Source organism: Marmota monax, unplaced genomic scaffold (genome assembly GCF_021218885.2).
Source record: "Marmota monax isolate L192 unplaced genomic scaffold, Marmota_monax_Labrador192_F-V1.1 WCK01_AAM20220418_F8-fsc00101, whole genome shotgun sequence".
Taxonomy (NCBI): Eukaryota; Metazoa; Chordata; class Mammalia; order Rodentia; family Sciuridae; genus Marmota; species Marmota monax.
This window is the reverse complement of record NW_026692786.1, coordinates 3,318,785-3,336,475: the sequence shown is the minus strand read 5'-3', so window position 1 is coordinate 3,336,475 and position 17,691 is coordinate 3,318,785. Positions and strand designations below refer to the sequence as shown.

At 39.9% G+C, this 17,691-nt stretch overlaps 1 protein-coding gene across 2 annotated transcripts in view; it reads left to right on the top strand.

The window, feature by feature from the left end:
- Positions 1 to 17,691, top strand: part of Dpy19l3 (dpy-19 like C-mannosyltransferase 3) — an 89,447-nt gene that overhangs the window by 39,163 nt on the left and 32,593 nt on the right. The window lies entirely within an intron of this gene.

Below are 17,691 nucleotides of genomic sequence, written 5' to 3'. Positions count from 1 at the left end.
TAATGTGGTTTGTACATTTTTTAGATTGCTCATAGCTAGTCACTTAAGTATTTCCCAAGTATAATAAAATATTGTCTCCAGATCTAAGGAAGCAGTGTGCCCCATTTTGATGTGTTCCCTATCAAAAGAGATGCAGTAATCTTTGGAAAGTGCCAGGGTCTAAATTAAGAAACATTATAGTCAACTAACAAACCTATGTTGTTAATAGCATAGGCACTACTAATAATGCCCCCAAACCCAGGACATTCTCGGCCCATCCCATGAGGAAGTCACCATCTCACTGGAGAAATAAAGATATGGACATCTAGATCCACTAGAGACCTGAAAGGTGTAGTAGTGGTGAGTGCTGGAAGTTTAAAGGGAAAGTTCTTTTGAGGCAGAAAAGGTTTCACAGAAGTGAGAGGCAAGAGCTGGGCTACAAATGAGAGAATTTAGGTGGGGTGTGAGGGAGCAGGATAGGAAGGTAACATGCAGGGGAAAGCAAGGAGCTTCAGCAGGAGTGTGTGTGTCCGCTGCAGTGGGGAGCAGTGACCACCCACACACGCCGGCAAAATGTAGACTGCTGTCATCTTCTGTGGTGGTTCTGCAGTAGGTATTAGAAGCCTAAAACCGTGTTAGTCCTTTCACCGGCACTTCTACCTTGGGAAGTTGGGCCTCTATTTAAATAATCAGCTATATTCATTCTAGTTGTATTATAATAAGAAAAAGCAGAAAATGACTTACATCAATATCAACAGAGAATGGTTAAATGAAGTACGGCATATCTGTGTACTAGAGTACTATTTCAGCATTAGGTTTCCTTCTTTTGTTTTTAAATAGAACATAGGGAAAGTGAGAAAATATTCTGGAAAAAAAATAAACATTGAAATGCTAACAATTGTTTTTATGGTACGTGTTCTGTATATTCTTTAGTGGAATTTTTTTCCATAGGGAAAAGTATTTCTTATAAAATTAGGAAACAGAACAAAAGGTACTGTTTTGGCTCCACACACACAATTTAATAAAATAAGCTGACTTATTTTATATTCAATTCTGAACTTTGTTCATCTTTTATATTTGAAACTATATTGGTATTAGAAGTAGTTCTAAGTATCCAATTTTAAGAAGAAACAGTTATTATCATGAAAAGATCCTGATTATAGAACCAAGTTGCTCCTATCTGAGAATAAACTTTAAACTCGGCAAGGGTTTTAACTTCTCAGAACCATAATTTCTTCCTAAATTACAGTCACTTATCTCTAATCATGTCAAACGGGAAGGAGTCAGAGTAATTGGAATAGAAAAAGGCAAGACAGAAGAAGCAGTATCTTAGCACATCAGCTTCTCTTCACAAATGATGGGAAATCTCTTACCAACAGGAGCTCAAGTCTTCAGTCAGCAATGCAAACAAAGCCTTTAAAATTAAAAGCAGAACAGCAAATGCTATTAGTACGTACATACTTTGGTTTCATTAAAGCCTGAAAGATGTGAATTAATGAAGTATAATTAACCTATTATGAAGATAAATACCTAACAGGCAATTTTAAGTTTCCTGTATGATTCCAGATGAGGTGGAGTAGACAATCTTCTCCCTATTCCTCCCCAAGGATAGTTTAAAACCCTGGACAGTATACTTGAAACAAAGATAAGAAGAGTTTGAGAAGTACAGAAAGCAGACTGCCTAGACCCCACAAGACCAAGGAAAACCATGGTAGTGAGTTCCCTGGGTTTCTTTTTGCCTTGTATATATCCCAGACTGGGTACTGGAGAAGTCAGCGACCTGGAGGTAGCAGTGGGCTCAGACAAAAAAGCCTTCCCCAGAAGGAAAAGCTTAGCAAGATACGAAACTTTCAGACATTATCTGGCCTGTTCTAGTCAAATACCACAGACAAAACTGCAGCCCCGTTCCCATCTCAGAGGTTAGTACAAGAACCCAGACTTCTGCCCTCAATCACCTGCAACAAAGCACAACTCGCTTCCCTTCAGGGCTACATCAGAGAAGTATAGTGGGGAGCCAGTCTCTCAAAGACATCTGTAAAGGCCACATGGGGAACCTGAACTTCAGCCCCTACTTAGCAGTCCTAAGATGTCTTTCCCCTTCCTCGCCACAATGGTGTCAGAGGAAATCACCAGGGACGCTGAAACTCTTCCATTGCTCTGAGGCAGTGACCCTCCCTCTCCCCACTATCCCTTCCCACATCATCAGTGAAGATCCAGTGAGGAGCAGTGATGAAGCACCCTTCCCTGTCCAGGATGGGGCCAGCAGAAGCCTTGTAGAGAGTCTGGACTGTCTTTCACCTCCACCCAGCTGTAATGAGGCGCCCTTGCCCCTGCACAGTAACACAATGTCGGTGGAGGTCAAGTGGGTGCCTGGACTCATCCCATCAGGAAACAACAGGGCAGCCCTGGTCTCCCCCACTGGCACAGCACTGGCCTGGTGCTATGGCTTGATGTTTGTATACCCCCAGAATTTATATGTTGATGGTTTTAGATGTAGAGCTTTTGGGGGAGAATTAGTTCCGTTGTAGAATCAGCCCAAGGGACTTATTTGCCCACTTCATGAAGACAGAGCAAAATGTCATCAATGAACCAGGAAATGGATCCTCACTAGACGCAAAATCTGCCAATGCCTTAATCTTAGACTTTCCAGACTCCGGAGCTGTAAGAAACAAAAATTTTGTTGTTTATGTGCTGCCTGGTTTATGATATTTTGTTCTCACAGCCCAAGTGGACTCAGACACATGAAGTCAGAGGAGGCTTGCCAAAATTTAAATAAAATCCACAGTTTCATCATGTAACAGGATACAGTTGAAAATAATTTATTTTACTAAAAAACAGAAAAACGCTGTTCAAAGAGACAATTAACAGATGTCAGTACAAGACACAGAAGTTGAAATTATCTGACAAGGATTTAAAGCAGTCATCATAACAGGCCTTCACTGAGCAATTACAAACCCACTTGAAGCAAATAAATAGAGGATATAAAAATGAAACACATGGAAATCTTAGAACAGAAAAATTCCAATAACCAAAATTAAAAACTTGATGTACGGGTTTAGCAGCCAAATAAAGCAATCAAAGGAAATATTCAGTGAACTTGCATAGGACAATTTAGAAATTACCTGCTCTGAACAAGAGAAGGTAGAATAGAAGAAAAATGAAAGTCTTAAATTTATGTATCAGAATCTACGAAGAAATGGAGAAAAAATATAAGGTTGAAAAACATATTTAAAAAAAAATACTCTTTGAATAAATGGCTGAAAATTCCCCATATTTGGCAAACTATACAATAAACATACAGAATCAAGAAGCTGAGCTAATGTCAAATTGGATAAATTCAAATAAATACACATCAAGATAAGCCATAATCAGACTTCTGAAGTCTAAGACAAAGAAGAAATCTTGAAAACAGAGGGACAAAAAACGGAACTGTAAACACCAAATCCTGAAGACAGAAAAAAAAAGGGAAATAAAGAAATCGAAACATTCTCAATAACAGAAAACTAATGTAATTTGTTGTCATTAGACTTACCCTAAAAGAATGGCTAAAAGAATTCTTGAAACAGAAAAAAAAAATGATAAAAGAAGGAATTTTAGAACATTAGGAAGAAAGAAAAGGCAATGCAAGAAAAGATATGAGAAAATAAAAATTTCTCTTTGAGTTTCTAAAAGTGTGTTTCATCAATTGAGGCAAAAATTATAACATTGTCTTATGTCATTCTCTATGTAGAGGAAATATTTTAAGCAATATATTCTAAATGGGAAGGTTAAAGGGCTTAAATGGAGATGTCTATGTTTCACTTAAACTGCTAAAATGTTCACATAAATAGATGGTAATAAGTTATGAGTGTAATGTAATATTCAGAACAATCACTAAAACGTTTATACAAATAGATATGCTAAAAAATACCATGAATATCAGGCATGGTGGGACACAGCTATAAACACTACTTGGGAGGCTGAGACAGGAGGATCACAAGTTTGAGGCCAGCCTGAGTAATTTAGTGAGACCCTGTCTCAATATAATAAAAAGGGCTGAGGTTGCAGCTCAGAGGTAGAGCACTTGCTTGGCATGCATGGGGTCCTGGATTTAATCCCTAGTACTACCAAAAAAGAAAAAAAAGAGCCATGAATAAATATGATAAATTTCTAAGTATGGGACTGGGGTTGTGGCTCTGTGGCAGGGCACTTTCCTCACACATGTGAGGCACTGGGTTCTATCCTCAGCACCAGATAAAAATAAATAAACAAAATCAAATATTATATCCATGTGTAACTAAAATACTTTTTTTAAAAAAAGTAAGTGATCTAAATGTACTAATTGAAGGAGGTAAGAGAGGGGATTAGAAAAGCATTATCCAACTATTTTCTACCAAAAACTCCCTTTAAACATAACAAGATAGGTTGAGAATAAAAATAGAAAAGATATGTTATACAAACACTAATCAAAAGAAAGAAGTGGATATATTAGACATCAAATCGAAGAAAATTACTGGGGACAGAGCAAAATATTATATAATGATAAGAGTCAGTGAACCCAGAAGAAACAGCAATTTTAAATGTATATGCACCAAAGAAGAGAACTGACAGAAGCAAAAGCTGTCAGAAGTAAAAGGAGAAATAGAAAAATCCACAGTTAGGAGTTGAGAACTTCAGGCCCCCTCTCTCTCAACAGTTAATAGGTAGAACTCAGCAGCACCATCAAGCAACAAAATCTAATAAAAATTGATAGAGGGGCTGGGGTGGTGGCTCAGCTAAAGAGCGCTTGCCTGGCATGTGCAGGGCTCTGGGTTCGAGCCTCAGCACCACATAAATAAAATAAAGGTATTGTGTCCAACTACAACTAAAAAAAAAATTTTTTTTAAGTTGATTGAGCTTTCCACCCAAGAACAGTAAATACCTGTTTTTTAAATATTCACAGCATGCTTACCAACATAGGTTACATATCCTGGGCTGTAAAACAACAAAAATAAAAGGATTGGGGTCATAGAGAATAAAATCTCTAACCACAGTGAATACAAATTAGAAATAGTATAGAAAAAAAACAGGAAGATTTTACCTGGAAACTAAACAACACCTTTCTAAATAGTCTGTGGGTCAAAGCACAAGGCCTCAGTGTATCAGAACTTCTGAGACACATGTCAAGCAATGCTAACAGGGAAAGGAGTTTCTGAGAACTTCTGAGACACATGTCAAGCAATGCTTGCCTTGGAAACAAGTTTCCCTCAAATCAGTCATCTAAGTCTCACCTTAAAGAAAAAAAATAAGAGCAAAATAAACCCATGCAAGCAGAAGTTAGAAAATAATAAAGAACAGAAAACAATGAAATTTAAAACATAAGAATACAGAATCACTGGAATAAAAAGAGCTAGTTCTTTGGGCTGGTGTTGTGACTCAGTGGTAGAGCGCTTGCCTAGCAGATGCCAGGCCCTGGGTTCGATCTTCAGAATCATATAAAATAAATAAATAAAGGTACTGTGTTCAACTACAATTAAAAAAATAAATATTTTTTAAAAAGTTCTTTGAAAAGACGGGTTAAAGAACAAGCTCCCAGCAGTGCTCCATAATTGCCATGGAGCTTTAAAAAAATCTTTTAGGGGCTGGGGATATAGCTCAGTTGGTAGAGTGCTCGCCTTGCATTCACATGGCCCTGGGTTCAATCCCCAGCACCACACACACACACAAAAAAAAGTCTTTTAATCTTAACAGATTTTCATAACAGAATTCTGAGTCTCTTTGGTGCTACTCATGTTCTAGCCAGTGTACACAAGTGGTTAGGAACATAAACTCTAGAGCCAATCTGCCTAGGCTCAAAGGAATCATTTGCAAGACATGTGTGAGTCATTTAGAGCAGCACCTGCCATTTTTATGAATCTTAAACAAATGTTAACTGTCATTATTATGAATTATGATGCATGATCCATTGAAGAAAATTCTAGTTATTCTACACAGGAAGAATATATTATGGCTGCATGTCTCTATATTGCCACTATATTAAGAGAACCTGTAAAGGAACATCAGATATACCACAGATAATCCAGGACTTTAATACATATATTACTGTTTAATTTTACATTTCTGGCTAATAATAATGTTTCTCTTTAACCTATACTATCATTTTATTTGCAAAATTATAAGATCTTGTTATTACAAAAACTGAACCTTTTTCTAGAAATATGCCCACTTGATATAAAGAGACCTGCCAACATCAGAAAACATTCTCCAAATAAAAATAGTCCAAAAAAATTTTTAAGTATTTATAAATGAGTTGGTATCCATAAACAATTTCTACAAACCAATGAAAAAAGGAAAAAAAATAAATAATGAGAAAAGCAAACAAAGGACACCAACACTTCCTAGAAGACACAGCATTAAAAAGAATAAAATACTTAGGAATAAATTTAACAAAGAAATATAAACTTGTACTCTGAAAATTTGAAAGACCTAAATAAATTGGAAAGATGTTCCATGTTCATAGATTGATAGGCTTCCTATGAGGATGGTGGTACTCCCACTCAGAATCTCAAGTGGCCTCCCCAAATCATCTCCAACTTAACAGAAATTGACCAACTGATCCTAAAATTCATATGGAAATGCAAGGGACCCAGAATAGCCAAAACAATCATGAGAAAGTAAAACAAAGTTAAGGGATTCAAACTTGCTCATTTCAGACTTACTGCAAAGCTACAATAAACAAGACAGTGTGATGCTAGCAGAATAGGCATAAATCAGTGTGATAGATTGAGAGACCAGAATAAACCCTTGCCAGATATAATCAATTGTTTTTCTCAATAAGGATGCCAAGATGATCAAATGGAGAAAGAATAGTCACTTCAACAAATGGTGCTAGGATAACTGAATATCCACATGCAAAAGAATAAAGTTGACCCCCTTCCTCTTATTATACACATTCATACAAACTGGATCATAGACCTAAGCAGAAGAGCTACAACTATAGAAGTTTTAAAAGAAAACATAGGAACAACTCTTCATAACATTGGAGTAGTACAGATCTTCTTACATACAGCTCCAAACGCACAAGGGAATTTTAAAAGTAGATTAGACTTCATCAAAATTAAAGACTTGTGGAGGGGAAGATGGCGGCGAGGGGAGTGCATTACCCCCGTGTGCTGCTTCACTGTGTGGGAGTATGACAAGTCAGGACGGCTAAAGGATATCTTGTTAGGAATTTCCAGCAATAGTGGGGTGCGCCGGAACCTGGAGGAAGGATTTCCATCGCATGAGGATCGGCTACGGGGACTCAAACGCGAGAGGTTTGTCGCACGGAGGGTAATACTGCTTATTCAGCAAATCGCCCCCTCGGCTAGAGTCTGCAAGGCGCGCTGGGATAGAGACGCAGGGTTACAGCGCTGCAGTTTCTGCCAGACGCGCAAGCACCGCACTCAGGGCTGAATTCTGGGTTCGAGACGGGGAAGGAAGCGGTCCATCTCGGTTCTCCACACCGGTCAGACCACAGAGGAGGCCAGCAGCCACCATGTTGGTAAACTGACGTCACCACACCTGTTTTTGACTGACCGCAGCTCATTCAGCCATAGAACAGGTAATTTCAGGCTGCAATTCGCCTGCGGCTTGCAGACAGATTGCTAGGGTTCAGCGCCTGGGGGCTTCTTAAAATCTGATCTTATCGGAGTGAACACGGAGCGCGGGGCGGCCAAGTCCCGGCTCCCGGAACCGTCCCGGAACCGCCCTGGCTCCGGGCTGCGGAGCCTGCGGAGGCTGCTTCTTGGACCCTGCTAATATCAGAGCAAACACGAAACACCAAGAAGCCGAATTCCAGCTCCCGGAACTGAGCCCGCGGGGACTGCTTCTTGGAGCTTACACTTATAGGAGCTTACACCGAGCACAGAGCGGCCGAGTTCCGGCTCCCGGAACCGTCCCGGAACCGCCCTGGCTCAGGGCTGCGGAGCCCGCGGAGGCTGCTTCTTGGACCCTGCTACTATCAGAGCATACACCAAGCACTAAGCGGCCGAATTCCGGCTCCCGGAACTGAGCCCGCGGGGGCTGCTTCTTGGAGCCTACACTTATAGGAGCTTACACCGAGCACGGAGCGGCCGAGTTCCGGCTCCCGGAACTTCCCTGGACCGGGGCTAGGAGCCCGCGGAAACTGTGTCTCGGTCCGGGTCCTGCTGAGGGCAGGTCAGGACTCACCCATTGCTTGGGTTGCCTGGCAAGGGGAACGAAATGCTGCCATTCGCATAGGATACCAACATGGCAGAGATCTGATGTCAGCAGAAAGCGGTGGAGGAGAGATCTTCATCAATACCAGCGGTGACATAAGCAGTTGGTCTTCTGGTAAGGGGGGTGAGGCTCAGTCACCCGAGTCTCCTCAATTTGTCCTCGAGCCGGAGGGAAGGAGCCGGGCCGCCGCCAGCCCCCGGAGCAGGCCCAGCGGCTCGCCAGCGTGGTGACCGCGTGACCCCAATTGGAGAGGGGGCGGAGCGGAGCCGCCACCCACACCCGCCAGGTGGGCAGACCCACGACCCAGTAGTACATGGGCGTGGTAGGAGGGGCAGGGCAGAGCCGCCCTTCGCGCTTGCAAGGTAAACAGACCTGTGACAGCCTGGCGGGTCAGGCCCAGTGGCCTGCCAGTGTGGTACACACGTCACCCCAACTCGAGTAGGGGCAGAGCAGATCCTTATCCCACGCCCGGATCAGGCCCTGCCGGTGTGGTGGTCACGTGACCCCAATTGGAGTGGGGGTGGAGCGGAACCGCCACCCGTGCCCGCAGGGTGAGCAGACCAGTGATCAACCTGCAGATCAGGCCCAGGGGTCCGCAGGCGTGGTAGGAGGGGCAGGGCAGATCCGCCGCCAGCGCCTTCAAGGTAGGCAGACCTACAACAGACCGGCGGATCAGGCCCAGGAGCCTGCCGGCGGGGTACAAACACCACCCTAATTGGAGTAGGGACAGAGCAGAGTCGCCTCCCTTGCCAGGAACAGACCCAGCATCCTGCAGGCGGGGTAGTCACGACACCCCAATTGGAGTAGGGGCAAAGCAGAGCCTCCACTCGTGCCCGAAAGGTGGGCAGATCTGCGACCGACCAGCAGGACAGGCCCAGTGGCCTGCTGGTACGACAGACACGACACCCCAATTGGAGTAGGGGCAGAACAGAGCCGCCACCAGCTCCCAGAACAGGCCCAGTGACCTGCCGGCGTGGTAGCCACGACACCCCAATTGGAATAAGGAGAGAGCAGAGCCGCCGCCCGCACCTGCAGGAAAGATACGCAAGCAGTATGAAAAGACAAGGAAAGAAAGGACCTCAAGCAATGCAGGTCAACGCAACTTTAGAAGAGGTAACAGCTGCAGCAGATGGAATGTCAGATAAAGAATTCAGGATATACATGCTTCAGATGATCTGGAGTATCAAGGAAGACATTAAACAGCAAAATCAGACAATGAAAGATCACTTCGACAACGAATTACGCAAACAAATCCAGGAAGCAAAGGATCAACTATACAGGGAGATAGAGGTTATAAAAAACAAGCAATCAGAAATCCTAGAAATGCAGGAAGCAATAAACCAACTTAAAAACTCAATGGAGAATACTACCAACAGAGTAGAACACTTAGAAGATAGAACATCAGACAATGAAGACAAAGTATTTCAACTGGAAAAGAACATAGACAGCTCAGCAAGACTGTTAAGAAACCATGAGCAGAACATCCAAGAAATATGGGATAACATTAAGAGACCAAACTTAAGAGTCATTGGGATACAGGAAGGTACAGAGCTCCAAACCAAAGGAATGAGCAGTCTATTCCATGAAATAATACAAGAAAACTTCCCAGACTTGAAGAATGAGACAGAATCCCAAATCCTAGAAGCCTACAGGACGCCGAATGTGCAAAATCATAAGAGATCCACACCTAGACACATTATAATGAAGATGGCCAACATACAGAATAAGGAGAGAATTTTAAAAGCTACAAGAGAAAGGAAGCAGATTACATTTAGGGGCAAGCCAATCAGGATAACAGCTGATCTTTCAACACAGACTCTGAAAGCTAGAAGATCCTGGAATAACATATTTCAAACACTGAAAGATAATGGGTTCCAACCAAGAATTGTGTATCCAGCGAAATTAAGCTTCAGGATGGAGAATGAAATTAAAACCTTCCACGATAAACAAAAGTTTAAAGAATTCGCAGCTAGAAAACCATCTCTTCAAAACATCCTAGCCAAAGTATTACAGGAAGAGGAAATGGAAAATAACAATGAAAACCAACAGTGGGAGGTAGGACAGTAAAGGGGGGGGGGAAACAATCAAAGAGGAAAACAAACAATGTTTAGTAACAGAAATAAACAAATATGGCTGGAAGAACAACCCATATCTCAATAATAACCCTAAATGTTAATGGCTTAAACTCACCAATTAAGAGACACAGGCTAGTAGAATGGATCACAAAACAAGACCCAACAATATGCTGCCTACAGGAGACGCATTTGATAGGAAAAGACATACATAGGCTGAAGGTGAAAGGTTGGGAAAAATCATATCACTCATATGGACTTCGGAAACAAGCAGGCGTGTCCATACTCATATCAAATAAAATAGATTTCAAGCCAAAGTTAATCAAAAGAGATAAAGAGGGACACTACATACTGCTTAAGGGAACCATACACCAACAAGACATAACAATCATAAATATTTATGCCCCAAACAATGGTGCAGCTATGTTCGTCAAACAAACTCTTCTCAAGTTCAAGAGTCTAATAGACCACCACACCATAATCATGGGAGACTTCAACACACCTCTCTCGCCACTGGACAGATCTTCCAAACAAAAGTTGAATAAGGAAACTATAGAACTCAATAACACTATTAATAACCTAGACCTAATTGACATATATAGAGTATACCACCCAACATCAAGCAGTTACACTTTTTTCTCAGCAGCACATGGATCCTTCTCAAAAATAGATCATATATTATGTCACAGGGCAACTCTTAGACAATATAAAGGAGTAGAGATATTACCATGCATCTTATCTGATCATAATGGAATGAAACTGAAAATCAACGATAAAAGAAGGAAGGAAAAAGCATACATCAATTGGAGAATGAACAATAGGTTACTGAATGATCAATGGGTTATAGAAGACATCAAGGAGGAAATTAAAAAATTCTTAGAGATAAATGAAAACACAGACACAACATATCGGAATCTATGGGACACATTGAAAGCAGTTCTAAGAGGAAAATTCATTGCTTGGAGTTCATTCCTTAAAAAAAGAAAAAACCAACAAATAAATGATCTCATACTTCATCTCAAAATCCTTGAAAAAGAAGAGCAAAACAACAGCAAAAGAAGTAGAAGGCAAGAAATAATTAAAATCAGAGCTGAAATTAATGAAATCGAAACAAAAGAAACAATTGAAAAAATTGACAAAACTAAAAGTTGGTTCTTTGAAAAAATAAACAAAATCGACAGACCCTTAGCGATGCTAGTGAAGAGAAGAAGAGAGAGAACTCAAATTACTAGCATACGGGATGAAAAAGGCAATATCACAACAGACACTTCAGAAATACAGAAGATAATCAAAAACTATTTTGAATCCTTATACTCCAATAAATTAGAAGATAGTGAAGGCATAGATAAATTTCTTAAGTCATATGATCTGCCCAGATTGAGTCAGGAGGATATAGAAAACCTAAACAGACCAATATCAATTGAGGAGATAGAAGAAACCATCAAAAGACTACCAACTAAGAAAAGCCCAGGTCCCGATGGGTATACAGCAGAATTTTACAAAACCTTTAAAGAAGAACTAATACCAATACTTTTCAAGCTACTTCAGGAAATAGAAAAGGAGGGAGAACTTCCAAATTCATTCTATGAGGCCAACATCACCCTGATACCTAAACCAGACAAAGACACTTCAAAGAAAGAAAACTACAGACCAATATCTCTAATGAACCTAGATGCAAAAATCCTCAATAAAATTCTGGCGAATCGGATACAAAAACATATAAAAAAAATTGTACACCATGATCAAGTAGGATTCATCCCTGGGATGCAAGGCTGGTTCAATATACGGAAATCAATAAATGTTATTCACCACATCAATAGACTTAAAAATAAGAACCATATGATCATCTCGATAGATGCGGAAAAAGCATTTGACAAAGTACAGCATCCCTTTATGTTCAAAACTCTAGAAAAACTAGGGATAACAGGAACATACCTCAATATTGTAAAAGCAATCTATGCTAAGCCTCAGGCTAGCATTATTCTGAATGGAGAAAAACTGAAGGCATTCCCTCTAAAATCTGGAACAAGACAGGGATGCCCTCTCTCTCCACTTCTCTTCAACATAGTTCTCGAAACACTGGCCAGAGCAATTAGACAGACGAAAGAAATTAAAGGCATAAAAATAGGAAAAGAAGAAATTAAATTATCACTATTTGCAGATGATATGATTCTATATCTAGCAGACCCAAAAGGCTCTACAAAGAAACTATTAGAGCTAATAAATGAATTCAGCAAAGTGGCAGGATTTAAAATCAACACGCATAAATCAAAGGCATTCCTGTATATCAGCGACAAATCCTCTGAAATGGAAATGAGGACAACCACTCCATTCAAAATATCTTCAAAAAAAATAAAATACTTGGGAATCAACCTAACAAAAGAGGTGAAAGACTTATACAATGAAAACTACAGAACCCTAAAGAGAGAAATAGAAGAAGATCTTAGAAGATGGAAAAATATACCCTGTTCATGGATAGGCAGAACTAACATCATCAAAATGGCGATATTACCAAAAGTTCTCTATAGGTTTAATGCAATGCCAATCAAAATCCCAATGGCATTTCTTGTAGAAATAGAGAAAGCAATCATGAAATTCATATGGAAAAATAAAAGACCCAGAATAGCAAAAACAATGCTAAGCAAGAAGTGTGAATCAGGCGGTATAGCGATACCAGACTTCAAACTATACTACAGAGCAATAGTAACAAAAACAGCATGGTACTGGTACCAAAACAGGCGTGTGGACCAATGGTACAGAATAGAGGACACAGAAACCAATCCACAAAACTACAACTATCTTATATTTGATAAAGGGGCTAAAAGCATGCAATGGAGGAAGGATAGCATCTTCAACAAATGGTGCTGGGAAAACTGGAAATCCATATGCAACAAAATGAAACTGAATCCCTTTCTCTCGCCATGCACAAAAGTGAATTCAAAATGGATCAAGGAACTTGATATCAAATCAGAGACGCGCCGTCTGATAGAAGAAAAAGTTGGCTACGATCTACAGTCGGTGGGGTCGGGCTCCAAATTCCTCAATAGGACACCCATAGCACAAAAGTTAATAACTAGAATCAACAAATGGGACTTACTCAAACTAAGAAGTTTTTTCTCAGCAAAAGAAACAATAAGAGAGGTAAATAGGGAGCCTACATCCTGGGAACAAATCTTTACTCCTCACACTTCAGATAGAGCCCTAATATCCAGAGTATACAAAGAACTCAAAAAATTAGACAATAAGAGAACAAACAACCCAATCAACAAATGGGCCAAGGACCTGAACAGACACTTCACAGAGGAGGACATACAGTCAATCAACAAGTACATGAAAAAATGCTCAACATCTCTAGCTGTCAGAGAAATGCAAATCAAAACCACCCTAAGATACCATCTCACCCCAGTAAGATTGGCAGCCATTAGGAAGTCAAACAACAACAAGTGCTGGCGAGGATGTGGGGAAAAGGGTACACTTTTACATTGCTGGTGGGACTGCAGATTGGTGCAGCCAATTTGGAAAGCAGTATGGAGATTTCTTGGAAAGCTGGGAATGGAGCCACCATTTGACCCAGCTATTCCCCTTCTTGGTCTATTCCCTAAAGACCTAAAAAGAGCATGCTACAGGGACACTGCTACATCGATGTTCATAGCAGCACAATTCACAATAGCAAGACTGTGGAACCAACCTAGATGCCCTTCAATAGACGAATGGATAAAAAAAATGTGGCATTTATACACAATGGAGTATTACTCTGCATTAAAAAATGACAAAATCATAGAATTTACAGGGAAATGGATGGCATTAGAGCAGATTATGCTAAGTGAAGCTAGCCAATCCCTAAAAAACAAATGCCAAATGTCTTCTTTGATATAAGGAAAGTAACTAAGAACAGAGTAGGGACGAAGAACAGGAGAAGAAGATTAACATTTAACAGGGATGAGAGGTGGGAGGGAAAGGGAGAGAGAAGGTAAATTGCACGGTAATGGAAGGAGACCCTCAGGGTTATACAGTGGAGGGGGTAGAGAGAGAGGAGGGGAGGGGAGGGGAGAGGTGGGGAGGGGGGAGGGTGGATGATGGGAAAGGCAGCGGAGCACAACAGACACTAGTATGGCAATTTGTAAATCAATGGATGTGTAACTGATGTGAATCTGCAATCTGTGTATGGGGTGAAGGTGGGAGTTCATAACCCACTAGAATCAAAGTGTGGAATATGATATGTCAAGAAATTTGTAATGTTTTGAACAACCCACAATAAAAAATTAAAAAAAAAAAAATAAAATAAAAAAAATAAAAAAAAAAAATTAAAGACTTGTGCTTCAAAGTGTTCCTAGAAAGTGAAAAGACAGCCCATGGAATGAGGGAGAATATTTTTAAATGTTTTTAGTAGTGCATAATAGTTATGAGTAATAGTGGGGTTCATTTTGACAAAATCATACATGCACAGAATATAATTTGCTCCATTTCAGTTCTCAGGGCTTCCTCTTTCCCACCCTTTCTCCTTTCCCATTCTCCTTCCTCTACTCTACTGGTCTTCCTTGTCTTTATTTATTGTTTTTTTTTTAATTGGTGCTTTATAAACACACATAAAGCAGGAATTCACTGTAGTACACACACACACACACACACACACACACACATGATTTTTGTCAATTTCGTTCTGCAGTTCCTTCCTTTTCCTGTCTCTGGGAGATAATATTGGTGAATTATACATCAGATGAAAGATTTCTAGACCTCAATAGGACACCCATAGCACAAAAGTTAATAACTAGAATCGACAAATGGGACTTACTCAAACTAAAAAGTTTTTTCTCAGCAAAAGATACAATAAGAGAGGTAAATAGAGAGCCTACATCCTGGGAACAAATCTTTACTCCTCACACTTCAGATAGAGCCCTAATATCCAGAGTATACAAAGAACTCAAAAAATTAGACAATAAGAGAACAAACAACCCAATCAACAAATGGGCCAAGGACCTGAACAGACACTTCTCAGAGGAGGACATACAATCAATCAACAAGTACATGAAAAAATGCTCACCATCTCTAGCAGTCAGAGAAATGCAAATCAAAACCACCCTAAGATACCATCTCACTCCAGTTAGATTGGCAGCCATTATGAAGTCAAACAACAACAAGTGCTGGCGAGGATGTGGGGAAAAGGGTACACTTGTACATTGCTGGTGGGACTGCAAATTGGTGCAGCCAATTTGGAAAGCAGTATGGAGATTTCTTGGAAAGCTGGGAATGGAGCCACCATTTGACCCAGCTATTCCCCTTCTCGGTCTATTCCCTAAAGACCTAAAAAGAGCATGCTACAGGGACACTGCTACATCGATGTTCATAGCAGCACAATTCACAATAGCTAGACTGTGGAACCAACCTAGATGCCCTTCAATGGATGAATGGATAAAAAAAAATGTGGCATTTATACACAATGGAGTATTACTCTGCATTAAAAAATGACAAAATCATAGAATTTACAGGGAAATGGATGGCATTAGAGCAGATTATGCTAAGTGAAGCTAGCCAATCCCTAAAAAACAAATGCCAAATGTCTTCTTTGATATAAGGAGAGTAACTAAGAACAGAGTAGGGTCGAAGAGCATGAGAAGAAGATTAACATTAAACAGGGATGAGAGGTGGGAGGGAAAGGGAGAGAGAAGGGAAAATGCATGGAAATGGAAGGAGACCCTCAGAGTTATACAAAAGTACATACAAGAGGAAGTGAGGGGAAGGGGAAAAATAATATAAGGGGACAAACGAATGTCAGTAGAGGGAGCAGAGAGAGAAGAGGGGAGGGGAGGGGAGGGGAGGGGGGATAGTAGAGGATAGGAAAGGCAGCAGAATACAACAGACACTAGTATGGCAATATGTAAATCAATGGATGTGTAACTGATGTGATTCTGCAACCTGTATATGGGGTAAAAATGGGAGCTCATAACCCACTTGAATCAAATTGTGAAATATGATATATCAAGAACTATGTAATGTTTTGAACAGCCAACAATAAAAAATTTAAAAAAAAAAAGATTTCTAGAGAATATAAAAAACTCTTACATCTCTTTCAACAATAAAATATGGGTAAAGGATTTCTTCAAATAAGATATATAAGTGTCCAATAAACACATGAAAAGATGTTCTACATTATTAGCTAACAGAATTGCAGATCAGAGCCACAAGATACCACTTTATACCCACTCAGACAGCTAAAAATAAAAATAAAGAAACAGATAATGACAAGTGTTGATGAGCATATGGAGAAATTGGAATTCTCATATGTTGCTGGTAGGAATGTAAAAGGATTCATTCACTTTAAAAAACAGTATTTTCTCAAACTTTAAACACAGGGCTACCTACCCTATAATCCAGCATTTCCAATCCTAGGTACATACCCAAGGAAATGAAAAGATAGATTCATTCAAGAATCTCTGTGTGTGTGTTCATAGCAGTGTGGTTCTTAGCCAAACAGGAACCACCCAAATGCTCAATCAGTTGAGTGGATAAACAAAATTAGTATATCCATACTTCAGTAATGTTGAACCAAAAAAAAAAAAAATGAAGTACTGATAAATACTACAACATGAATAAAACTTGGAAGCATTTTGCTAAGTGAAAGAAACCAGTTACTAAAGACTTCATATTGCATTATTCCATTTATATTTAATGTCCAGAATATGCAAATCTGCAGAGACAATACATTGTGGCTGTCAGGGCTGGGAGGGTAATGGGGGTGATGGCTAATGAGTATAGGGTTTCTTAAAATTAGACTGTGGTGGTAGTCACACAACTCTGTGAATATACCAGAAATTATGAATTGCACATATTAAATGGGTGAGTTTGATAGTGTATCAATCATATCTTAGTAAAGCTTTTCCTTCTTTAACTAGTATCCTAATAAAAGGTATCTATTCACTCATTTTTTAATATTTACTGAGTGACTTTGTTCTAGTGGGCATTTTTTTAGACACTGGAGAAGTAGCACCAAACTAAATAAGCAATCTAATGATCTGAGGAATTTTTTTTTTTTTAGGTGGATACAATACCTTTATTTTACATTTATGTGGTGCTGAGGATTGAACCTGGTGCCTTGTGCTTGCTAGGCGAGCACTCAACCACTGAGCCACAACCCCAGCCCTGATCTGAGGAATTTTTGAAGGGATATTGTGGAAACACCTAAATGATCCAGAGGCAGACAGCTTATAGCATATGGCAGAATACTGTTCAGCCATTTGCAATTTAAGTTTTCACAGAATAGTGAAAAAGTGATGTGAGAAAATTATACTGTGTAATGTGAAATATATAAAGTGCTATATATGAAATATATGCCCACTATGAAATCAGTATTTCCATAGATAATAGTGTGAGGTTTTTAATCTTGAGCCCACCTTTCAGTGATTATTGTTTTTTTTAATGTTTTCCTGAGTTTTCTTATCTACAA